Here is a 26,095-nt window from a genome sequence, read left to right on the forward strand (position 1 = left end):
AAATACATATTTCCATGCAAAAAAATGGTACCGCTTTCAGCACCAAAAATCTGAAATAATCATACCGCCAGGGAGGTTAAAGGGCCAGGAGGCGTCGGGTTAAATGCATTAATTATATAAGTAGTCATCCAGGCATGCAATATTGAAGGAAAGTATAAATTTAGCCAATTTTGATTAGTTTCTATTTTTTTGGAACATTGGGATTTACTGAAAGCAAATAGGCTGTGCACTTTTCAAATGCAGTTGCACGAAATCTTACTAAATTAGGTAAGTTTGCTTAACAAAGAATACCCAATCGCATGCAAGGAAAATTAAAAAACATTTTGCTCGTACATTATTGGATGATGGAAGTCAGCAGAGCTTCCTCTCATTTACTAAGCTCTGGAACAACTGCAACTCTTGGTAGGTCACTGGCCGTTGGACAACATGATTGATGTGTATCTGCCCCACTGGATGATGTGAGGGACTTTTTTGGGGGATTGTTATTTTTTTAAAAAGGGACTTGTCAAACGTTTTTGGTGCCATTATTTACAGGGTTACAACTTTTGTTTGTGAATAAATAGGTGTACTGTGTACCCCTACTCATTCACATGAGGTGGTGGTATCTGGGAGCCCCTTATGTTAAAGGGGGCATCAAGATTTTAATAAGCCCTCTGCCTACAGACCATCACAACAACTGGGCAAGGGTTGTGGGAAATACATCCTTGTCCTTATCAACATGGGAACAAGATGATTTGCCATGTTGAGGGCATGAGGCCTTGTATAGTTCTGGTGAGGGAGAGGGGGGCACACGCTCGACATCCCCCTTTCCTGGCCAGCCTGTATACTCAGGTTAAGGGTTTGTTATGGATTTCTGATTTTTTTTGTGTTTTTTTTGTAAGGTACACTCTTAAAATTCATACCGGACTCTAAGGGTTTTTTCACTCTTGCTATGTGTTACAGAAAAAATAACATTTAAAAATAAACAAAATGTACAGTTTAAATTGCAAGCAAATGACCCTCTTTCACAGGCAGGATTAGGTCACCCCCAGGCAAGTTAGTTAAATGAATTAGGTATTTTTAATGTTCCTCTTTAGCCAATTAAAAAAAAATCACAACACCTGGCCGAATAGATTTTTTTATTTTTTGGCATTGGTTCATACTCCCCAGGGAACTGAACACCCCAATACTATTTTTTGACATCTTATTGCCTATTATCCCAGAAAATGGACATTTTAAAATTGACAGTTTTGGCTCCCAATGATTTCAGTGGGGTTCAGGTTTGACATTCAAACATCTTTAAAGTTTGAAGTTTGCCTAACCCCTGCTGAACCAAACCCAGAGCATCTTGGCTCATTACTACTGGTGACAATGGTGGCCAAAACAACAAAAAAGGGTGAATCTCTCTTGCTGGCCACAGCCAGCAATAAAAATCTGACAAAGGTTATAACCTTCCACAAGCTATCCAAAAAATGTTGGCTTAAGATACACTTGAAATCAGGGGTAGGCAACCTTTGAGAGGTGGAGATCTACTTGAAAAACATGACATAGATAAAAGATCACCGGGGTTAAGCACCATTTAAACCAAAAAAAATTAACTAGCAAGGCCTAACTAAATAGCAAGGAAAATGTAGAAAAATATAATAAAACAAATGTACCGTGAGAAATACAAACTTAGTCTACCTTAAAAATGGACAGTGGATGGTGTCAGTAGAGCAGTGGATGGTGTCCGTCAGTAGGGCAGTAGATGGTGTCAATGGGGCAGAGGTTGTTGTCAGTAGAGCAGTGGATGGTGTCAGTCAGCAGGGCAGTGGACGGTGTCAGTAGGGCAGAGGTTGGAGTCAGTCAGTAGAGCAGTGGATGGTGTTAGTAGAGCAGAGGAGAGTGTCAGTAGGGCGGAGGTTGGTGTCAGTAGGGCAGTGGATGGTGTCAGTAGTTTTTATTTTTACATTTTTAATATTTAATATTTTCACAATTTCTTTAGGAGCACTGTTGAAAGGGGAGCACTTGAGGGAAGGGCCAGGCAGCAGAAAAAAGGAGGAACAAGGATGGAAGGGGCAGCAGGGGAGGCATTAACTAGAACCGATCCCCTGGATTTTCCTCCTGCAGCAGCTGTACGCTGGTGGAAGGGCAAGCTAGCTTTCAGCTGCTCCAGGAGGACAATAAAGGGGATCGTCAGTAGGCATGTATTTTAAAAATCTGAACTCCCAGCAAGTGGCTGGGGATTGGGATTTTCTGTCCCCCCCCCCCCCGCTACCCTGGTGCCCTAAGGCAGCTGCCTAAGTAGCCTTATGCTGGCGCCCAGCATGGGAGCAGAAAAATCCTGATCCCCAGCCACTTGCTGAGAGTTCAGATTTTTAAAATACCTGTCCATGGGAGGGAAGAGGGGAAGAGGACACTGCTGGTGTGGGGGGAGATCTCTGCTATTGGGAAAAGGGGGGCAAAGGACATTGATGGGGAAGAAGGGGGCCAGGGGTCACTGCTATGGGGAAAAGGGGGGAGAGGACATTGCTGGAGGGGGAGAAGGGGACCAGAGGTCACTGCTATGGAGGAAAGGGGGGGGGCAGAAGACATTGCTGGGAGGGGGGGAAGCAGAGATCACTGATTTGGGGGAAAGGGGGGCAGAGGACACTACTGTGTGGGGGGGGTGATGTGAAGGGTGGTAGAGGACACTACTATGGGGTGGCCCTGCCCATAGCAATGTCCTTTAGACATCACCTCCTCCCCAGTAATGTCCTCTGCTTTCCCTTTCCCCCATAGCAGTGACCTCTAGCCCCCTCCCCCCCCAGTAATGTCTTCTGCCTCCCTTTCCTCCATAGCAGTGACCTCTGGCCCCCTTCTCCCCCCCAGTAATGTCCTCTGCCCCCCTTTCCCCCATAGCAGTAACCTCTGGCCCCCATCCCCCCTCCAGCAATGCCCACTGCCCCCCTTTCCCCCATAGCAGTGACCTCTGACCCCCTTCTCCCCTAGCAATGTCTTCTGCCTCCCTTTCCCCCAGCCTCTTCATCTGCTGCTGTCATTCTCAGTGCACAGTGGAGAGTGGAGGACTGGCTCAGGACAGAGGGCAGGAGGAGGAGCTGGCCAAATGAACTTTACAGATTAACCCGCAGGTTAGGTCGATCCTAGAAACCAATTACCAGCTTGGTAATATGAAAAGTTCATTTGGCCAGCTCCTCCTCCTGCCCTCTGTCCTGAGCCAGTCCTCCATCTCCACTATGCACTGAGAATGACAGCAGCAGATGAAGAGGCTGGGGGAAAGGAGGGGGAGAGGGACCTGTTCACGGTCTACCTGTCACCTGCCTGGGGTCGACAGGTAGACTGCGAGCAATGGGTTGCTGACCCCCACTATAAATAATAAATAAATATTAATAAAAAAAAAAATATTTTTTAATTTCTCAAACTGGATGAACATAGATTATTAGTATAGATGAATACATTTTTTGTAGTAATTTCTTTTTGGTTCACCTTATTCATCTATGTGGCGCAATATAAGGAAATGTAACAGATAATAGCCATTGTTTTAGTGCCGTGTGGCTGTTTTCAGTAGCCAGAATGATAAATACTGTCAAAGGCCACACAACATTTGTTTGGTCCCCTATAAATCGCAACATAAAATACACATCACAGCTGCAAAATCAACAATTCTAAATCCCGCTTTTCCCCCCGAACACACATCTCTTTAAAGAGAGTCAAGAAAAAAGAAAGGCCAGTTCAGGTCTAATTATTTGCATTGTGCTACAACACTTTTTTTTTTTTTTTATTACACATGGGGTGAAATCTCGGTTGTTTTCAAGGTCAGTTCCAGGTGAACTGTAGGTCATCATTGGGTCACTTTGGCTCCCATGCAGGTCAATAACGCCTTTTCCTTTCAATAAATGCAAGCGTCTCACACCCAATCAATCCTAGCCGCGCTGCTGCTGCCCAGAGTGTAATGAACACTGTATAAATGTACTTTATCATCACAAAACATGATTCTTAACTACTTTCCCTTCTCATGTAAAACCTTCTGCTGTCAAATTCTACATTCATTCATGCAGCAGCAAGTCGCAGAAGTGAGAAATCATGCTTTCGCTGAGGTTGGTAAAAGGTCACAGCTGACAGACACTAAGGTTAAAATGTTGCTTTAAAATACTGTTCATTACTTGTGCTGCTTTTTGCTAACTACCTTTCTTCATATTATGCTTCCGTGTTGTGCGCTAATGTATTCTGTTCTCAGCTTAAGGCATTAATCTTTATTTTTTACTGAACATAATTTTTGTATATCCATACAGTATTTGAATTACATAGAGTTTGCCGACACAGAATAAAAGACATGAATTAAAAAGGCTTTTGCTATACATACGGTGTTGTGCTGCATTATAATGGGATGTAAAGCTTTTTAAAGGCTTTATTCATACAGTATATACTGCATAGCAAACATTAAAGTTCCAGCTAAATAAAATATTAAAATACATATGTGTTTGCTGTATTACTAACCAATGGGTTTGTAATTCGGCATAGCTATTCTTGTTATTTACATAGCTTATTCACACAGCAATTTCACTTCGTAGGTCACATCTATGCAATCTCTTTTGGCTGTAGGCTCCTCAATGGGCATGAAATAGACATCGTATACTCAGGCCACTGAGCAGGGAGCTGACCCAAAAAGTAGTAATTGTGATTATAGCTGGGAATAGCAGAGTGACCTCACAGACTAGATGAGGTGTGTGTATCACAAGAATGGCTGACCATAATAATACACGTTTTGTCAAGTAAAACAGTAAACAGAGTAGTGATGGGCTTGATGTTTGAGATGAACGTAAGTTCGACTCGAACATTGGCCTTTCGTGTGTTCACACCGAACACACAAATGGTAAGGGCATTTGGCAGGCTCTCACAGTGCATTGTGATTGGCCAAAGCAATGCAAATGACCACAGGTCAAGTGCAATGCTTTGGCCAATCACAGCACAATTGGGCAGAGCTAGTGGTGAAGTCACCACTGGCTCCACCCAATTGTTTACATTTGACTAGGAAATATCAGATTGTGACCAGTGCTTGGTGGAGGTGGATGGGTCGGTGGGAGTCTGTTTTGTTTATTATTTTGGCGAGTCAGCATCGTCATGACAATACTGGAAGCCATGATTGACGATGGATTACAATGATGGAACCAGTGATGGGCTTTATGTTCAAGTCGAGCGTAAGTTTGACTCGAACATTGGCTGTTCGTGTGTTCGCTGAACATACAAATGGTAAGGGCGTTCAGCAGACTGCCCACAGAACCCCACAGTGCAATGCACCCCAACAGTGCATTGTGGTTGGCTAAAGCAATGCACCTGACCACAGGTGAGGTGCAATCCTTTGGCCAATCATAGTGCTTGATGACATCACAAGGGGGCGGAGGTAAGCCTGCCCCCTTGTGACGTCATCACGGTATTTAAGAAGTGTCATTGCGGTGGAGCTGTAAGATGGCAGGAGCCAGCGTCAAGAGCAGAGTTTTTTTTTGCTTTCTTTTTTTGGCGGTGGTGGCGGACATCTTGATTAATGTTGGATCTAGTTCGGGGGACTTATTTTTATTTTTGTTTTTATCAAAGGATTTGTCAAAGACTATCTCCTGTCATTTTTACACTTCACTTTTTTTTTTGTGAATGTGTAGCAGTACCATGTACCGCATACTCATTCACATGGGTGGGGCCGTGATCTGGGGGAACCCTTGTTAAAGGAGGCTTCAAGATTCCGATAAACCCCCCACCCGCAGACCCCCACCATAACCGGCTAGAGTTGTGGGGAAGAGGCCCTTGTTCCCATCAACATGGGGACAAGGTGCTTTGGGGGGGAGGAGCCAACCCAAGACCCAAAAGGCTTGGCATGGACAGGAGAGGGGGACCCCATGCTGGTTTTTAAAAAAAAATTGAATTGTCGGCAATGCTGACAATTCTTTTGACATTCAGCTGTCAGTGGGGAAGCCCGCTGACTTAATATAACTCAGGCAGTATTTTAGTAACTGTGTGGTATCTTTTTTTTAATAAAAATGTAATTTAAAAAAAAATCAGTCCTGTTGCAGCAGGTTCTATACATTGTACATATGTGCACCTTTTGCAGGTAGTTTAAGGGGACCCCCCAGGCATGCTATTTAAAGGAATTTTTCCATTATTTTTTTTATACGTTAAGCAATGAAAAATTACTGAGCCTTTAAAAACTGTACTTTTTTGAATTTTTTTTCACTGATTCATGTCCCTCAGGGCAGTACCCAAGTCCCCATACCCCTTTTATGGCCAATAACTTATACAGTAAGCCTTAAAAATAAGCACTTTTGAATTTACAAGTCCAAGTTCCATAGACTTGCATTGAGTTCGAAGTTCGCAGTCGAATATTCATTAGGTTTAAATGTTCGATCGCTAACCAAACACGGGGGTGTTCGGCCCATCACTAACATAGAGTATGTATGTGTTTCAACTTTGTATTTAGCAGTGTGCCTAGAGTTTCACTGTAGTTTTGCATTACTGCATAGCTGAATTAATCTTGGCACCCTTTTCCTAAAGAAAATGTATTGTATGTTTTTTTATTTATTTATAATATTTAACAACAAACCAGATATTAAAGAAAATTGTGATTTAGTGGGACAAATATGAAATTATTATTTATATTATTATACAGGATTTATATAGCACCAACAGTTTGCGCAGCGCTGCACAAAATGAAGGTAGACATTACAGTTACAATACAATTTGGTACAAGAGGAAACAGAGGGCCCTGCTTGTTAGAGCTTACAATCTAGGAGATATTGAAGATTAAAATTTTTGGATTCTTATTTTAACCAGCAGGAGGAGCTCTCAGCTTCTTTTTGCGTGTTTACCTCTGCCTTCCTAGTACTGATTGAAAAAATACTGTCAATACAGAACTCAGTAGCTTGCACTGAAATTTACATACAAAAGTGAATGAGTCAGTGGAGAGCTTTATGCACAGTTGGATGACTCTGCATGAGGTTTCGGTCAGACAAAGTGTCTTAGGGCAGGCAGCTTTTGTTGTGCTGTCAATTTAGGGTCCATGCACACTGGGCATAAAAATGCTGCTTATACAGGCTTTGGGCATTTTTTTTTCTTTAGCCTGTATAAGCAGCTCTATGTTTCTGTATTTGTGCGTGCACATTAGGGAGTTTGCAGGTATCAATCACGTTTTTGATAGGAGCTTTTGGGCAGAAAAAATGTTTGACGTGCATAAATGCTCAGAAACGCACCTAAATGCAGCCTTTAGGAGAGTTCAGCATTTTTAAGTGTACATTGATTATAGCGAAAAATGAGCAGAGGGGGATGTTTTGGGGAAAAAAGGTTATAAAAGCAAATACCAAATTTGAATAGGCCTGTAGACCTTAATGAACACTTAACTCTCTGGCAGGTACCACCTCAGACTTCATGGCAAGATCCTGTAGGCTTGAGGCTGTAAAACAACAAATGCAACCTCCTTGGGGGGACAAGCCATCAAAGGATCCTTTTAGACTCTGAGACTGCTGGGTTCCACACTGTCTGCTTTCATTACTCATTGCCCAGATATCAGAAAGAATATGTTTCAACTCTCATAAGATCCAAAATGTTAGTGGTAGAGAGATGAGAGTTATTTATTCTGATAGTACAAGGTATGTGCTACATGCAGATATGGCATGGCCTGGCCTTATGGACAGCAGCAAGTGGAGAGGGTAAATCTTACATACAGTGGGAAGGACATGCAGCAGAAAAAAATACATGTACAATCCTGTAGCCATAGGCTTATTATATTTTACCATAGCCTGTATTTTTTAGGACTTTGGCAGCCTACATTTGTTAGTGACAAAGGCAAAGTTGCCATTTGTTTGCAGCTGGTCAATGCGTTTGCTATTACAATTATTTAATAAAAGGTAAAAGCAGGCCTAAAGTTAAGGGCATAGGTTCTGCACACAGAGATAGTATTTTTTTCTTTTTAGCAGTATATATAGACATGCAATTTTTGTTATAGCAAACACGTCCAAGGACGTGCAGGGATGGCTACAGTCATTTCTATAGACTCTTAACACAGCCTTTTCCTCCTTTTAAAGGCCCTATAACAACCAATATTTTTGACCTTGTTCTAATAATGTGCCTTTTCCTTCTTCCTCTTCTCCCCACAGACATGCATAACAGCCATTTTATATGGCAAGGTCGCATAGCAGCACATTGGACTGCTGTTGCACCTTTTTCTTGTACTATGTTCTATACCATAGTGGCAGGTATCAAGCTTCTATTATTTGGATCAGAGGGACCAGAGCCAATGCCATTTTTTGTACAGAAAAATATCCCTAGCCTCCACTTGCACATGAGGAGATGGAGTGCTGGCAGTGAAGAGGAAGAATTTTTGGGGGTCTTCAAGGGAGATGTTTAACCCCATTAAAATGCCAATAAAAATGACAGTGTATTAATTCAGAGAATGCAGTCAGAAATATTGTACAGACTCGCTGTGCACTATGTAGGAAGCTTAATATATCACAGCTTAGGTAGGAGAGATGAGGCATGTTTTATGCACACACCAGCAAATAGCGAATATAAACAAGTGACCCACAACCAAAAATGCCTTAGTAACAGAAACCTAGCAAACTAATTATATACAATATGTACAAATATATACAATATGGCAGGCAAGGGTAACGGCAATGCAAGAAAAAGGGGGAATCAGGACTGGGTACAGGAACAAAGCGAGCTGCAGTAAGGGAACAGGATGCAAGGATAGTTCAAGAGCAGGATGGATCTGGCAGCAAGCAAGGCAATCAAAACACTGACACAAGGTATGTAGTTAGAGACAGGCTTAAGTATCCTCCCAGCAGCTGGAGCCAGGTCCTGACATCTTTATTAACATAAAAACCACAAAAATGTCCCACAATGTACATCCATCACCAATCATGTCATCTGGCAATGCAGATCCATGTCAGTCATGAAGATTGTCATCTATATTTGGCCAATGACGCCATGGGAACCCCCATGATGTCACTGACCAAAAATGATAATGTCCATATTTTGTCAATGATGTCACCAAGGAGACCTTGCCTATTTACTTACATTAGCTGCCATCCACCAGAGCTTTCGTTCACAAGTGAGCAGTCATTGGAAATGGATATGGTGTCAGCGTTGGTGGGTTTCACTCATCATAATTGACATGGATGCATCGTTAGATAACATGATTAACATTGATTTTATATTGTGAGACATATTTGCCCCTTATCACTAAAGCCCTGATAACCTCCTGCCAGGGGACTCCCACAACCAGTGGGCCAGGATTGTGGGGATTAAGCCCTTGTTCTTATCATCTTGGGGACAGGGTAATTTGCTGGGGGGTGCTTCTTAGCAAAGTACCCACCCATGTTGAGGGTAAATGACCTGGTATGGTTTGGGGAGCAAACACGTCTCACCCCTCCTTGCTAGAATGCCAGACTGCATGTTCCGATAAGGGTCTAGTGTGGATTTTTCTGGTGGGGTCCACATGTATTTTCACAATTTTTGCATGAGGTTCTCCCATAAACTCCCCAACAGCTTTGAAGGGTCTGGTAAAAAAATATTTTGTTTTTGTTTTTTTTTCTTGGTGTTCCCCTTGGCATCCATGCCAGACCCTCATCAAGGATAAAGGTCTGGTATAGATGAAGCAAATCTCCAGCCACTTTTTTTACAAACAGAAGTTAGCAGCTAAAGCTTTAAATTTCCAGCAATTTTAACCACTTGCCCTCCAGAGGATTTACCCCCCTTCATGACCAGGCCATTTTTTGCTGTTTGAAAAATAATATATAGTGATCTCTAATCCAAGAAGCAGCTATGCACTCAAAGCAACCAATATATGCAGTAAACCAAAAAATATAGAACAGTGCAGCGCTAAAAGTAATGAATAAGTTCCCATATAAAATGAAATTGATGAGGATTCATAAAAAAGTCTATAAAGATGTGCCAGGTAGTATATAATCATCAGTGGTGGTGCTCCATGGAAAATGGTAGAAATGCGAACTCACCAGAAATTAAATGGATATGAGCGTCATATGAAAATTCCTCATCAGAGGTCTAGTCAGCATGGGTAATCCTCCCTCACGTATGGTAGCAAGACTGGCCCTTAGTAGAGATGAATCAGATCCAGGTAACCAGAGGTCTCCTCAGAAGGGATGGATGGAAGGAACTGCCTGTTTACAGGGAATCTTCCACCTCTTGGTGTGGTGCCTGGATCGTGGTACAGGGCTTCTGAAAATAAACACTCCTCTCAAGGAGTCAGGGAAGGATGCCCATAGTGTACTAAGGTTGAAAATAGAATTTTATTGTAAGTAAGCATAAAAATCGCGATTAGTAATCATAAAATCATCCAGGTGTAGTGAGAACTGACCCTAGGAATTTCAAAAGATGGCCGCCGGGCCTCCACGTGGCTCCGGCGGCGTAGCGTCACAACGTCCGGGCTCCTCCTTACGCGGTACATGCGCACACACTTCATCAGATCGATGGAACCAATGATGCCATGACGCGGCAGGTGGACTTATATGTGTCCAGTGGCGCATACGCGTAGGTTCAGCGCCATTTTACTGGAGCTCAAAGGGAACAGCAAACACAGGCGCAGACGCAAATGTGTACTGGAAATACAGTCAGGTCCATAAATATTGGGACATTGACACAATTCTAACATTTTTGGCTCTATACACCACCACCATGGATTTGAAATGAAACGAACAAGATGTGCTTTAACTGCAGACTGACAGCTTTAATTTGAGGGTATTTACATCCAAATCAGGTGAACGGCGTAGCTTCTCAGCTGTTTCATGGCCAGGTGTGTGTTATTCCCTCATTATCCCAATTACAATGAGCAGATAAAAGGTCCAGAGTTCATTTCAAGTGTGCTATTTGCATTTGGAATCTGTTGCTGTCAACTCTTAAGATGAGATCAAAAGAGCTGTCACTATTAGTGAAGCAAGCCATCATTAGGCTGAAAAAACAAAACAAACCCATCAGAGAGATAGCAAAAACATTAGGCCTGGCCAAAACAACTGTTTGGAACATTCTTAAAAAGAAGGAACGCACCAGTGAGCTCAGCAACACCAAAAGACCCGGAAGACCACGGAAAACAACTGTGGTGGATGACCGAAGAATTCTTTCCCTGGTGAAGAAAACACCCTTCACAACAGTTGACCAGATCAAGAACACTCTCCAGGAGGTAGGTGTATGTGTGTCAAAGTCAACAATCAAGAGAAGACTTCACCAGAGTGAATACAGAGGGTTCACCACAAGATGTAAACCATTGGTGAGCCTCAAAAACAGGAAGGCCAGATTAGAGTTTGCCAAATTACATCTAAAAAAGCCTTCACAGTTCTGGAACAACATCCTATGGACAGATGAGACCAAGATCAACTTGTACCAGAGTGATGGGAAGAGAAGAGTATGGAGAAGGAAAGGAACTTCTCATGATCCTAAGCATACCACCTAATCAGTGAAGCATGGTGGTAGTGTCATAGCGTGGGCATGTATGGCTGCCAATGGAACTGGTTCTCTTGTATTTATTGATGATGTGACTGCTGACAAAAGCAGCAGGATGAATTCTGAAGTGTTTCAGGCAATATTATCTGCTCATATTCAGCCAACTGCTTCAGAACTCATTGGACGCCGCTTCGCAGTGCAGATGGACAATGACCCAAAGCATACTGCAAAAACAACCAAAGAGTTTTTTAAGGGAAAGAAGTGGAATATTATGCAATGGCCAAGTCAATCACCTGACCTGAATCCGATTGAGCATGCATTTCACTTGCTGAAGACAAAACTGAAGGGAAAATGCCCCAAGAACAAGCAGGAACTGAAGACAGTTGCAGTAGAGGCCTGGCAGAGCATCACCAGGGATGAAACCCAGCGTCTGGTGATGTCTATGCGTTCCAGACTTCAGGCTGTAATTGACTGCAAAGAATTTGCAACCAAGTATTAAAAAGTGAAATTTTGATTTATGATTATTTTCTGTCCCATTACTTTTGGTCCCTTAACAAGTGGGAGGCACATATGCAAACTGTTGTAATTCCTACACCGTTCACCTGATTTGGATGTAAATACCCTCAAATTAAAGCTGACAGTCTGCAGTTAAAGCACATCTTGTTCGTTTCATTTCAAATCCATTGTAGTGGTGTATAGAGCCACAAATGTTAGAATTGTGTCGATGTCTCAATATTTATGGACCTGACTGTATATGTATTTTGGATAATGGATAGTGGCCAATATAACGTAGGAAAATCACAATAGCAATGTTCATAGGGGAAAATTGCTAATTAATATGCGGCCATGCGTCACTACATCCATACGAGCATATGCATATACTCATTATTGGAAATAAGAATAATATGTAACATATTAAATGGAAAAGATGCTACTGTTAAAAATATAAAACAAACAATGGTAATAGTTTAACAGGGATTTCAGAAAAAAATGTAAGTAAATAAAACATATCACATAAAAAAATTATAAAACCTGGTTGATGATGTCTCAAAATAGAAGTAAAAATAAAAAGAAGAAATCATATAGAATAAATGTAAACATATATACATCTAATAAAGTTAGACAAACATAACATTTACATTATGAGTTATGTAAGCAACATATATATTAATAAAATGATGTAAATAAATTAAATGCAAGCATCCAATTAATGGTTAAATTAAAATAGGGGGAAGGTAAAAATCCTCCCAAATAAAGTAAAAGGGCAAATATTCATACTAAAAAAAAGTCTCTGAAGCGAAAACCACATTGTAACATCCCAGATGGATTCTGAAGTTTTGGGTAGAGATATCACTAACATCAAAAATTATATCAGTTGATAATGGTAAGCCCCTTGAAAGCGAACCTAGTATAGTTGGTGTTGATGGAATGAATATAAGAAAAATATGAAAAATATGATGTAAATATAGCTGAAGAGGAAGATTAGCTGGTGACAATAAAACAATTCAGGTCCAACTCAATGTTGAGACCAGCAGGGTAAAGGGTATCGAGTTCAAAGATATGTTTGGTCTCCAATTGTGAGACTGCTCTAGTTTTATGCGTCCCCCTCCAGTGGGGGTTAACAATGTTTATTCCAACAAACTTAAGTGTTGAAGGATCTCTTTTATGATGTCGCCTATAGTGTAATGACAAGAAATGATCCTTGTAGCCCTTCTTAATGTTGGAAATATGTTCATGGAGGCGATCCCTCAGCCTCCTTGTTGTTCAGCCCACATATTGCCTAGAGCATGGGCATTCAAGCAAATACACTACAAATTTGCTATTACAGCAAATAAATTGATCGATCTTGTATGTTTTGTTGGTTTGGTTAGAGCAATATGTGCTGATTTTTTTCTTTCTATTACCACTAGCTTTACAGGCAATACACTTATTGCAGGGGTAAAATCCCTTCATATTGAATAAAGGCAGAGGCTTACCAGGGGGTTAATGATATTGGGAGATATCTTATCCCTCAAAGCTGTTGGTCTGTGGAAGATAACTTCGGGTGTTTCAGGAAGGATTTTCATTAAAACTGGGTCCGCTTTACGTATACCCCAATTTTCCTTTATTAGATGCTGTATAGATCAAAATTGTACAGAGAATGTAGTAACAAAAGGCCAAATAATGTCCTTTGTTTCTCTAGAGTTGGTACCAAGGAGATCCTCACGGTTAATATTAGCTATTGATGATATTGTGTTCTCTAGTGTTTCAACTTTGTAACCTTTTAAAACTTTGGCCTGTACTTGGAAATCATCCATATTGGTGCAATTTCTCCTCAATCTTAAAAATTGCCCTTTGGGGATGTTCGCAAGCCAATTGGGATGGTGTTAGCTGTCTAGGGGAATGTAGCTGTGGCGGTCAGATGATTTAAAATAAGATTTGGCAGTGATCATACCATCGACATTCATTAGAGTCAGATCAAGAAAATTCACTTCTAGACAGCTATACTTATATGTGAAATTGATATTACTGCTATTGTAGTTTAGCGCAATAAAGAAATTCTTAAGTGATTGCTTAGTACCCTCCCATAACAGGAAAACATCATCGATGTATCTTTTATAAAAAACCAGTTCCGGCCAGTCTCTGACCGCAACAGCTACATTCCCCTAGACAATATCATCAATAGCTAATATGAACCGTGAGAATCTCCTTGGTACCAACTCTAGAGAAACAAAGGACATTATTTGCCCTTTTGTTATTACATTCTCTGTACAATTTAGATCTATACAGCATATAATAAAGAAAAATTGGGTATACTTAAAGCAGACCCAGTTTTAATGAAAATCCTTCCTGAAACACCCGAAGTTATCTTCCACAGACCAACAACTTTGAGGGATAAGATATCTCCCAATATCATTAACCCCCCCTGGTAAGCCTCTGCCTTTATTCAATATGAAGGGATTTTACCCCTGCAATAAGTGTATTGCCTGTAAAGCTAGTGGTAATAGAAAGAAAAAAATCAGCACATATTGCTCTAACCAAACCAACAAAACATACGAGATTGATCAATTTATTTGCTATAATAGCAAATTTGTAGTGTATTTGCTTGAATGCCCATGCTCTAGGCAATACATGGGCCGAACAACAAGGCGGCTGAGGGATCGCCTCCGTGAACATATTTCCAACATTAAGAAGGGCTACAAAGATCATTCCTTGTCATTACACTATAGGCGACATCATAAAAGAGACCCTTCAACACTTAAGTTTGTTGGAATAAACATTGTTAACCCCCACTGGAGGGGGACACATAAAACTAGAGCAGTCTCACAATTGGAGACCAAACATTTCTTTGAACTCGATACCAGGGGCGGACTGACAACTCATGGGGCCCCCGGGCAATAGGGGATCATGGGGCCCCTGTGTCCTTGCCCAAACTCAAAAAAGCCTATGAAAAAGGTACCAGGGGCATCTCATGGGGCCCCCTACTGACCCTGGGCCCTCGGGCAGTGCCCGAGTTTTCAAATGGTCAGTCCGCCCCTGCTCGATACCCTTTACCCTGCTGGTCTCAACATTAAGTTTGACCTGAATTGTTTTATTGCCAACAGCTAATCTTCCTCTTCAGCTATATTTACATGATATTTTTCATATTTTTCTTATATCCATTCCATCAACACCAACTATAATAGGTTCACTTTTAAGGTGCTTACCATTATCAACTGATATAATTTTTGATGTTAGTGATATCTCTACCCAAAACTTCAGAAACCATCTGGGATGTTACAATGTGGTTTTCGCTTCAGAGACTTTTTTGTATTATGAATATTTGCCCTTTTACCTTATTTGTGAGGATTTTTACCTTCCCCCTATTTTAATTTAACCATTAATTGGATGCTTGCATTTAATTTATTTACATCATTTTATTAATATGTATGTTGCTTACATAACTCATAATGTAAATGTTATGTTTGTCTAACTTTATTAGATGTATATATGTTTACATTTATTCTATATGATTTCTTCTTTTTATTTTTACTTCTATTTTGAGACATCATCAACCAGGTTTTATAATTTTTTTATGTGATATGTTTTATTTACTTACATGTTTTATCCCTGGTAAACCATTACCATTGTTTGTTTTATATTTTTAACAGTAGCATCTTTTCCATTTAATATGTTACATATTATTCTTATTTCCAATAATGAGTATATGCATATGCTTGTATGGATGTAGTGGTACATGGCCACATATTAATTAGCAATTTTCCCCTATGAACATTGCTATTGTGATTTTCCTACGTTATATTGGCCACTATCCATTATCCAAAATACATATATTTCCAGTACACATTCGCGTCTGCGCCTGTGTTTGCTGTTCCCTTTGAGCTCCAGTAAAATGGCGCTGAGCGTACGCTCATGCGCCACTGCACACATATAAGTCCTCAAAGGTCCTCCTGCGCTATAAATGGAGAGAACTAGCCTATAGCTGCCAACACTCACCAACTGATACCTAACACAGTGTAAAATTACATAAATAAATAGTGTAGCGCTCAAAATAAATAAGTGGCCAATTCATAAAGTTAAATATGATCACAAAATCCCCTTACAATCAAAAGTCCCTTATAATAATAAGAATGATATAAATAGTGTCAACTTATAATAAATAACCATATTTCATGTTAAACATATACACCCTATATAAATAAGGTGTTTTAAAAAATATAGTGTTTAAAGGTTACATATCGTGCTTACACACCTAAAAAAAATAAAAAATCACCCCGAGGAAGTCACGAGCAGACAGTGACGTAACGCGTGGGTTCGCGAGTCCGCAGTTTCCGGTGTGTGGTGACGCACTTCCGGCGTGCGACGCCATCTTGCTACACTCAGGAAGTCCCATACGCATGCAGTGTACCCACACATCGGTGAGGAGGGAGGACTGCGGGGAATGTGAGTGTTACCCTTGAATGTTTTAATAAAGGAGTCGTTTATTCTAAATTCTACACTTAGAGGTTTTCTCTTTCTTGGCTCACTGGATGAGGGAGCCATTGTCCTTCAGAGATACCTTGGCTGAGTAGGGGAAATAGGAGCCCCATAAAGAGATCCACTGAAGGAAGGAAGCTGCTGACCTGTATGAATTAAGGATCCAGGGTGATCCTGCAAGCCTGTTGGCCCCTAGGGGTCATTGGGAGGAGGTGAGGAGGCAATCTAGCCACCATAAGGAGAAGATTCTGGCACAATCACGAATAGATTTATAACCACTACACATTGCATGATTACGTTTATCACTAGAAGGACATTATTTGAATTGTTTTTTGAAAGAGTGGACACTTGTTTGCACGTTTTTTTGGCATTATAGCACTTTTATCCCTATTAAGGTTTTTTATTATCTGATTATTTTTTTAGGTGTGTAAGCACGATATGTAACCTTTAAACACTATATTTTTTAAAACACCTTATTTATATAGGGTGTATATGTTTAACATGAAATATGGTTATTTATTATAAGTTGACACTATTTATATCATTCTTATTATTATAAGGGACTTTTGATTGTAAGGGGATTTTGTGATCATATTTAACTTTATGAATTGGCCACTTATTTATTTTGAGCGCTACACTATTTATTTATGTAATTTTACACATATAAGTCCGCCCGCCGCGTCATGGCATCATTGGTTCCATCCCTCTGATGAAGTGCGTGCGCACGTAACGCATAAGGAGGAGCCCGGACGTCGGAGCCACATGGAGGCCCGGCGGCCTTCTTTTGAAATTCCTGGGGTCAGTTCTCACTACATCTGGATGATTTTATGATTACTAATCGAGATTTTTATGCTTACTTACAATAAAATTCTATTTCAACCTTACTACACTATGGGCATCCTTCCCTGACTCCTTGATAGGAGTGTTTATTTTCAGATGCCCTGTATCACGATCCAGGCATCACACCAAGAGGTGGAAGATTCCCTGTAAATGGGAAGTTCCTTCCATCCATCCCTTCTGAGGAGACCTCTGGTTACCTGGATCTGATTCATCTCTACCAAGGGCCAGTCTTGCTACCATACGTGAGGGAGGATTACCCATGCTGACTAGACCTCTGAGGAGGAATTTTCATACAACGCTCATGTCCATTTAATTTCTGGTGATTGCGCATTTCTACCATTTTCCACGGAGCACCACCACTGATGATTGTATACTACCTAGCACATCTTTATAGACTTTTTTATGAATCCTCATCAATTTCATTTTATATGGGAACTTATTCATTACTTTTAGCGCTGCACTGTTCTATATAATTTTTTGCTGTTTGGCACTGCGCTATTTCAACTAGTAATTGTGCGGTCATGCAATGCTGTACCCAAACAAAATTTATGTCATTTTTTTCACACAAATAGTGCTTTCTTTTGGTGGTATTTGATCACCTCTGTAGTTTTTACTTTAAGCGCTAAACAAAAAAATACCAAAAATTTTGAAAAAAAATAAATAAATTTTTCACTTTTGGTTACAAAAAAAATGTCCAATAAACTCAAAGTTAGTCATACATTTAGGCCAAAATGTATTCTGCTACATGTCTTTGGTAAAAAAAAATCTCAATACATGTATATTGATTGGTTTGTGTGAAAGTTATAGCATTTACAAACTATGGTATATATATTGGAATTTCCGTAGCTTTTGCTTTCTGACTACCTATCACATTTCTTGAGATGTTAAAATGCCAGGGCAGTATAACCCCCCCCCACCACAAAATGACCCCTTTTTGGAAAGTAGACACCCCAAGGATTTTGCAGAGAGGCATGTTGAGTCCATGAAACATTTTATTTTTTGCCACAAATTTCTTGAAAATGACAATTATTTTTTTACACAAAGTTATCACTTTAATTATATATTGCTCATGCATGCTATGGTTATATGTGAAATAACACCCCAAAACAAATTCTTCTACTTCTACCGAGTATGGGAATACCACAGGTGAGAGACTTTTTGACAGCCTAGCTACATATAGGCCCCCAAAATCCATTGACCACCTCCAGGCATATTTCCTCATATCACTTCCCCACTATCTATCACAGTTTCAGAGGCCCTAAAATGCCAGGATAGTACAACCCCCCCCCAAATGACCCCTTTTTGGAAAGTAGACACCCCAAGGAATTTGATAAGAGGCGAATTCCTTTTTTTAGTTTTAATAAATTGCAAAGATTTCAAAATGAACCTCTTTCACGTTGTACTTATGGGGTATTGTTTGTAGAATGTTGAGGAAAAAATGTAATTTAATCCATTTTGGAATAAGGCTGTAACATAACAAAAAGTGGCAATAGTTAAGCGCTGCAAATACTTTTCGGATGCAATGTATCTCCTCTGCCCTTACATCATCTGATCTCACCAAGATCAGTGTGATCAGATGCTTTCCTGATGACGTCATACGACAAAACATGTAGAGAGGGGCTTGATAGTGCTACACTTGTCCTCTGAGAAGGAATTGCTTTTTGCTGGGATTTAAAGTGCCATACACATGGTTTTTATGTAAGTGCAATTTTAATTGTTTTTCACCTCATAAATACGGTGTTGCACTATGGAAGTTTCCCTTTGATGTTTTTACAGTGGTGGAGGAGTACTGTGGAGGTTCTGGAGGAGTTTTGTTGCAAACAATTGATCTAGAGGTGTTTCCACTATGGAGTCTGTCATCAGCGTTTAGAGGTGTCAAGACCACACAGACAGCCAACTTTCCTGCATGAGAGCGCTGCAACATCTCATGCGATATTTGACCTACTATTCCAGGTGGTCAATTATCTGCGGTGAGTGGGGCTCTGGAGGGGGAGCACTAATTGGAGCACTACACACAGAGATTTGCTATGGATAAGAAGATTTACTACTGTATCACTTGATATTCACACCAGATGCGGATAGTGGTTTCTTAGGGTTTTTTTTTTAACTTTCAATTTTTTTGGAACTTGTATATGTTTGCACAATTATTGGGACATATATATATATATATATATATATATATATATATATTGTGGCAGTGCGGTATCCTGCCACGGTGGAAATCACAATGGAGACCCAGGATTCTCAACCATACAGGTTGAGGGGCTCCATGCAGTTCTCATAATGCAGAGGAAACTGGTTTTTAAGTTTCCTCTTTGGTTTGTAAAGCCTGTTTTGGGACCTGTAGCCTGGAGATTTCTAAGAGATTTGGGAGGGATGAAATCTCCAATCCTGGGCCCATGTTTTGAGAGCAGCTAGCGCGCTGATTGCACAGGTGTGTGCAGGCCTTTTTGTGGAGGCCAGGCCATGATTCTGGGCTCCACCCCGGCAGATGGAGTCAGGAGGGCTCCACCCTGGCAGACAGGAGGTCTCTGCCTTGGAGTCAGGAGGGCTTCACCAAGGAGAGGTGGAAGCCAGACTAGCTGTGTGCTAGTGGCCAGCTGTGTGCGAGAGCCATATTTTGGAAAGAGTCTGTAGGAGACAGACATAAAACTGTGTACAAGCCAGGAGGCTGAATTTTCATTTGCATGTGTTTGATGGTGGATACCCCTGCGTGGGAAGATTTATGGAACATTTTCTTTAAATAAAAGTGGGCTAAAAAGGCCTTAAAAAAGAAAGCGAGTTGCTGTGTGCGTTTAACAAAGCTCTACCATTTGAAGCGAGTTCCCACAAAATATATATATATATACAGTCATGGCCGAAATTGTTGGCACCCTTGATATTTCTCCAGGAAATCATGTATTTCTCACGAAACGTATTGCATTAACACATGTTTTGCTATACACATGTTTATTCCCTTTGTGTGTATTGGGACAAAACAAAAAAAGGGAGGAAAGAAAGCAAATTCGACATAATGTCACACAAACCTCCAAAAATGGGCTGGACAAAAGTATTGGCACCCTTTCACAACTGCGGATAAATAAGAATGTTACAAGCATGTGATGCTCCTGTAAACTCACCTGGGGCAAGTAACAGGTGTGGGCAATATAGAAATCACACCTGAAAGCAGATAAAAAGGAGAGACGTTCACTTAACCTTTGCATTGTGTGTCTGTCTGTGCCACACTAAGCATGGACAACAGAAAGAGGAGACGAGAACTGTCTGAGGACCTGAGAACCAAAATTGTGGCAAAATATCAACAATCTCAAGGTTACAAGTCCATCTCCAGAGAACTAGATTTGCCTTTGTCCACAGTGCGCAACATTATCAAGAAGTTTGCAACCCATGGCACTGTAGCTAATCTCCCTGGTCGTGGACGGATGAGGAAAATTGATGAAAGATTGCAACGCAGAATAGTCCGGATGGTGGATAAGCAGCCCCAAACATGTTCCAAAGACATTCAAGCTGTCCTGCAGGCTCAGGGAGCATCAGTGTCAGCGCGAACTATCCGTCGACATTTAAATGAAATGAAACGCTATGGCAGGAGACCCAGGAGGACCCCACTGCTGACACAGAGACATAAAAAAGCAAGACTACAGTTTGCCAAAATGTACTTGAGTAAGCCAAAAGCCTTCTGGGAAAACGTCTTGTGGACAGATGAGACCAAGATAGAGCTTTTCGGTAAAGCACATCATTCTACTGTTTACCGAAAACGGAATGAGGCCTACAAAGAACAAAACACAGTACCTACGGTAAAATATGGTGGAGGTTCAATGATGTTTTGGGGTTGTTTTGCTGCCTCTGGCACTGGGTGCCTTGACTGTGTGCAAGGCATCATGAAATCTGAGGATTACCAAAGGATTTTGGGTCGCACTGTAGGGCCCAGTGTCAGAAAGCTGGGTTTGCGTCCAAGATCCTGGGTCTTCCAGCAGGACAATGACCCCAAACATACGTCAAAAAGCACTCAGAAATGGATGGCAAAGAAGCGCTGGAGAGTTCTGAAGTGGCCAGCAATGAGCCCAGATCTAAATCCCATTGAACACCTGTGGAGAGATCTTAAAATTGCTGTTGGGAAAAGGTGTCCTTCCAATAAGAGAGACCTGGAGCTGTTTGCAAAGGAAGAGTGGTCCAAAATTCCGGGTGAGAGGTGTCAGAAGCTTATTGATGGTTATAGGAAGCGACTGATTTCAGTTATGTTTTCCAAAGGGTGTGCAACCAAATATTAAGTTAAGGGTGCCAATACTTTTGTCCAGCCCATTTTTGGGGTTTTGTGTGACATTATGTCATATTTGCTTTTCTGCCTCTGTTTTATATTTGTTCCAATACATACAAAGGGAATAAACATGTGTATAGCAAAACATGTGTTAATGCAATACCTTTTTTGTGTGAAATACTTGATTTTCAGGAAAAATATCAAGGGTGCCAACAATTTCGGCCATGACTGTATATATATATATATATAGTTTTACACAATTTCACTGTATACACAGTTTCATGGCATTGTATATGTGCTATTTTTAGCACTATTGTCACCTTGGTTTATTTGGGATTTATTCACTGGGGAGGAGGGATATAATTGCCAGCCCAAGGGGCATTACAGCACATGCATATTTGTGAGGACCCTTTGTTTAGTAGGTAGTTCATTCATGTATTTAATAATTATTTAAAATAGTTTTTGGGAGAGGCAGCGCAGCAATTTTTATGTTTGCACTCACACATTTGTTCACATACACATTTGTGATTTTGCTAGCAGCAGCCAATCTAATTGATCAGTCCTCTACACAGGTTATACTCACACATGATTTTAAACATTAATCTCCTGTTGACTTCAATAAGCTTAATATTTGACACAACTTCAAACTGAACCCAGGTATGTTTGACTCATACCTATTCTATACTTTATTCAAAATGAAAAAAAAAGTTTTGACTTTAGCTACACTTTAAAGTCAAGGACAGAAAAGGTGACAAGAGCAAATAGAGGTAGAGTTGCCCATGCAGAGTATTTTGAAATGTATTTGGAAATGAAAGTAGCTTAGTAAATGAAATATATAAAAAAATGACCCAACCCCAAAACACTTGATATTAGGCAGCCTCTGGTGTATGCATGTAACATCACTGGGGCCTATTGATTCAGGTCTTTATTGATGTATAATGAGGAAGAACTGTCATACATGACAGTTAAAACTATTGCTTATTATAGCAATTATCACTGTAATAAGCAATAACATTGTAAAATGTAGTACAGTGGCACCCTCAAAGTAGTACAGTGGCACCATGGTATGTAAATAAATAGTAAAAAAAGAAAAACAATTGTTGAAAAAAGTTTAAAAAATTCAATGCATTTTTTTTTTCACTACCACACACCAATCATATGATTACACTGTACTGCACTGAAGACAGTATGTAAAAAAATTGTAAAAAAAATATTTAATTTCTTAATTTTTCAATAATTGTGACTAGAGATGAGCGAAGAAATGAAAAATTCGATTCGACTGATTCGGCGAATTCGTGGACAATATTCGATTCGAGTCGAATAAATTCGCTGTGAATTTAACTTAAAAAAGGGTGTTTCTAGGCTTCAGAGAGACTTAATATTAGTGCAGAACACTGTACCTTTAATTTAAATGCCCTTGGAGTCTGCTGGGGAAGAGAAATAATACTGTCTGTCAGTATGACATGCAGATGAGTGCCGTCGATCTTAGAATCACTGCACACTTCACTCCTTTGGCCAGTCACGGGGCCAAAACCAGTGTTTGGAGCCACAGTGTGGCGGTGGAGGCAGCAGCAATGGGAGGCCATACAGCAACCTATGACAAAATGGAAACCAGCAGGAGCGTGAGGAGACCTGAAAGTGGCACATGGCAGAGTGGGAGCAATGGGAGGCGGTACAGGGACCCAGGTCACACTGTGGGCCCAGCAGCAGCGTGACCAGGCGGTACGGGGGCCCATGGCCGATATGGGGCTTGGTGGCACCTATGGAAGGCCTGTAATCTGCCAGCAACCTATAACAAAATGGACAACCGCAGGAGTGTGAGGAGATTTCAAAGTGGCACATGGCAGAGTGGAAGCAATGGGAGGCCGTACAGGGACCCAGGTCACACTGTGGGACCAGCATCAGCGTGAACAGGCGGTACGGGGGCCCATGGCCGATTTGACCTCATTCATCCCATAGTCCTGCCGACTCACGAATAGCGTGGCCTCCTCAAAGGGCCTGAGCAAGCGCAGGTGTCACACATGAGCTGACAATGGCTGACATCTAAGTTACACAGGGAGTACCTTTATCCGCTTTTAACATCAGGAAATCTGTGATGGCCTTTAGCTGTTCGTAAAGGCGGTCTAACATATGTAGGGTTGAATTACACCTTGTTGCAACGTCACAGCATGAGGAGTCGGTACGGGGGCCCATGGCAGATTACATGTCTGGCAGCAGCAATGTGAGGCCCGTAATCTGCCTGCACCCTATGTCAAAAAATTTAACACACCAGCAGTGTGAAGAGACCTGAAAGTGGCACATGGCAGCAGAGTGTGGCGATGGAGACAGCAGCAATGGGAGGCCGTACAGGGACCCATGACAGACTCTAGACTTGGCAGCAGCATGAGGAGGCGGTATATAGGGGCCCATGGCAGATTAGGGGCCTGGCAGCAGCTATGTGAGGCCCGTAATCTGCCTGCACCCTATGTCAAAAAATTAAACACACCAGCAGTGTGAAGAGACCTGAAAGTGGCACATGGCAGAGTGTGGCGATGGAGACAGCAGCAATGGGAGGCCGTACAGGGACCCATGACAGACTCTAGACTTGGCAGCAGCATGAGGAGGCGGTATATAGGGGCCCATGGCAGATTAGGGGCCTGGCAGCAGCTATGTGAGGCCCGTAATCTGCCTGCACCCTATGTCAAAAAATTTAACACACCAGCAGTGTGAAGAGACCTGAAAGTGGCACATGGCAGCAGAGTGTGGCGATGGAGACAGCAGCAATGGGAGGCCGTACAGGGACCCATGAGAGACTCTGGACTTGGCAGCAGCATGAGGAGGCGGTATATAGGGGCCCATGGCAGATTAGGGGCCTGGCAGCAGCTATGTGAGGCCCGTAATCTGCCTGCACCCTATGTCAAAAAATTTAACACACCAGCAGTGTGAAGAGACCTGAAAGTGGCACATGGCAGCAGAGTGTGGCGATGGAGACAGCAGCAATGGGAGGCCGTACAGGGACCCATGAGAGACTCTGGACTTGGCAGCAGCATGAGGAGGCGGTATATAGGGGCCCATGGCAGATTAGGGGCCTGGCAGCAGCTATGTGAGGCCCGTAATCTGCCTGCACCCTATGTCAAAAAATTAAACACACCAGCAGTGTGAAGAGACCTGAAAGTGGCACATGGCAGAGTGTGGCGATGGAGACAGCAGCAATGGGAGGCCGTACAGGGACCCATGACAGACTCTAGACTTGGCAGCAGCATGAGGAGGCGGTATATAGGGGCCCATGGCAGATTAGGGGCCTGGCAGCAGCTATGTGAGGCCCGTAATCTGCCTGCACCCTATGTCAAAAAATTTAACACACCAGCAGTGTGAAGAGACCTGAAAGTGGCACATGGCAGCAGAGTGTGGCGATGGAGACAGCAGCAATGGGAGGCCGTACAGGGACCCATGAGAGACTCTGGACTTGGCAGCAGCATGAGGAGGCGGTATATAGGGGCCCATGGCAGATTAGGGGCCTGGCAGCAGCTATGTGAGGCCCGTAATCTGCCTGCACCCTATGTCAAAAAATTTAACACACCAGCAGTGTGAAGAGACCTGAAAGTGGCACATGGCAGCAGAGTGTGGCGATGGAGACAGCAGCAATGGGAGGCCGTACAGGGACCCATGAGAGACTCTGGACTTGGCAGCAGCATGAGGAGGCGGTATATAGGGGCCCATGGCAGATTAGGGGCCTGGCAGCAGCTATGTGAGGCCCGTAATCTGCCTGCACCCTATGTCAAAAAATTTAACACACCAGCAGTGTGAAGAGACCTGAAAGTGGCACATGGCAGCAGAGTGTGGCGATGGAGACAGCAGCAATGGGAGGCCGTACAGGGACCCATGAGAGACTCTGGACTTGGCAGCAGCATGAGGAGGCGGTATATAGGGGCCCATGGCAGATTAGGGGCCTGGCAGCAGCTATGTGAGGCCCGTAATCTGCCTGCACCCTATGTCAAAAAATTAAACACACCAGCAGTGTGAAGAGACCTGAAAGTGGCACATGGCAGAGTGTGGCGATGGAGACAGCAGCAATGGGAGGCCGTACAGGGACCCATGACAGACTCTAGACTTGGCAGCAGCATGAGGAGGCGGTATATAGGGGCCCATGGCAGATTAGGGGCCTGGCAGCAGCTATGTGAGGCCCGTAATCTGCCTGCACCCTATGTCAAAAAATTTAACACACCAGCAGTGTGAAGAGACCTGAAAGTGGCACATGGCAGCAGAGTGTGGCGATGGAGACAGCAGCAATGGGAGGCCGTACAGGGACCCATGAGAGACTCTAGACTTGGCAGCAGCATGAGGAGGCGGTTTATAGGGGCCCATGGCAGATTAGGGGCCTGGCAGCAGCTATGTGAGGCCCGTAATCTGCCTGCACCCTATGTCAAAAAATTTAACACACCAGCAGTGTGAAGAGACCTGAAAGTGGCACATGGCAGCAGAGTGTGGCGATGGAGACAGCAGCAATGGGAGGCCGTACAGGGACCCATGAGAGACTCTGGACTTGGCAGCAGCATGAGGAGGCGGTATATAGGGGCCCATGGCAGATTAGGGGCCTAGCAGCAGCTATGTGAGGCCCGTAATCTGCCTGCACCCTATGTCAAAAAATTTAACACACCAGCAGTGTGAAGA

Source organism: Staurois parvus, unplaced genomic scaffold (assembly GCF_062004578.1).
Source record: "Staurois parvus isolate SC_StPar_1 unplaced genomic scaffold, SC_StPar_1.0 ptg000218l, whole genome shotgun sequence".
In the NCBI taxonomy this organism is placed as follows: Eukaryota; Metazoa; Chordata; class Amphibia; order Anura; family Ranidae; genus Staurois; species Staurois parvus.